We start from the raw sequence: 1,742 nt of genomic DNA on the forward strand, positions 1-1,742 counted from the left end.
TCTTATATTTCTCTTGTTGTAGCCTTTTTATTTAATAAGGAACATACCTTGGTCAAAGAGACTTGTATTTAATGAACTTACATTTGCTGTAGAATCGACGTATTCTTCATTACTAGAGTCATTCTGAGGATTCTGCGTAATAGCATCATATTATATTTTTGTGCGACATCGTGCGTATTTGCTTGTTTTCCGCACAGAACTAATACGCGATAAGTGTGAAATACCACATTCAGTATTCCCAACGTAACACACATAACAATTTCCCTCTTCTTACCGCTTAAGCGCGACATTCATTTTACTGCTTTAGGCTTTTAACATATTATTTTTAGAGACGTGTAACATAGTAATAATTTTAAATTGGAAACTTACACTGCAATTTCACCTAAATTGCAATGTTAATTTTTGTTTTTAAATATTTGCAAAAATTAAGTAAAGTCTACTACTCCACGAAACTTATTGCATTCCTGATACAAGTAACATTAAGGAAGCCGTGAAAAAATCAACAAGATCCCAGATGCCGATTTTATTACTGCAATATGTTATATAAATAATATTGTTAAAATATTAAAATGAAAAATAAATCATTACATAACCTTACCGTTTGTTTTAAGTTCGCATGTATAGACTGGGGTGGGGGGAAAGACGGACTTATATCACGGCCTGCTGGAGTATAGTAAACACAGAAAACATTTTATAGCAACAATGTTGAAGAAAGATACTTTGGTTTTCCGAAGTTGCCGTCATTAAACAGAAACCAACATGGAGATTTCATTGCAACTAATTACAAATTCGTCTTTCAGGTATGTAATAAACGATCTTCGCGCAAAAAAATGTACGATACACGAGCGGTATGTTTGTTTTCATGTTCGAGGAAAAGATTGAAAAAGCTCAACTACGTTTCTCTTTTTCAAACTTTTCCTCGAACATGAAAACGTCAACATACCGCTCTTGTAACGTATATTACTATTATCTCTTTGCGACACATAGCGCACACCTTTTGTTCCTGTTTTAAATCAGGAAACACATTAAGCTTCCACGATATAACACTTCTTAAATTTTTCCTCTAATTACAATGCCCTGATTTCTCGAAGGGATTGCAGCAAACATAGGCCTATACCTTAAAACGCGACTCCATTACATCGCACAAAACTACCACATACTACAAAGACTAACGACACTGCACTTGAAACAGATCGCACGTTTTGTATAAATTTAAGACTGTATAAACTGCTACTCATGACGGCCTGACAGATCGACGACGTAAATAATCAGACAAGTATGAACTCACGCGCATGCAGTGTTGGTGTAAGATGGGTTTAAGTGCTACAAACCAATACATTGAGATATTTTTTTTACAGATATTCCTGAAACGTTTCCAAAATGAAACTTACACCAAGGGAAGAATACTCTTACCTCTATAACATACATTTTTCTCGAAATAATTTATGTCCAGCATTTATAGATATTCAATGTTAAAATGTGTTTCACGTGACCATTCAATAAAGAATTCATTACTTTCATGCAAACCTATATTTATTGAAACGTATGATCCCTTAGCTTTAAAATAAGCCCAAGTTTAAGATTCTATCTCAATTAGAAGAGAAGTTATGAATTATTTTTGTTGACATAGTATGCGAAATTTTTACATTTTTTCTCATATTGACAGAATTTCTGTATGGATATCGTGCATTATTGAGGGCTAAAATTTTACATAATTAATTAACTTAAGGTTCTTTACCATC

This window comes from Periplaneta americana, chromosome 16 (genome assembly GCF_040183065.1).
Source record: "Periplaneta americana isolate PAMFEO1 chromosome 16, P.americana_PAMFEO1_priV1, whole genome shotgun sequence".
Taxonomy (NCBI): Eukaryota; Metazoa; Arthropoda; class Insecta; order Blattodea; family Blattidae; genus Periplaneta; species Periplaneta americana.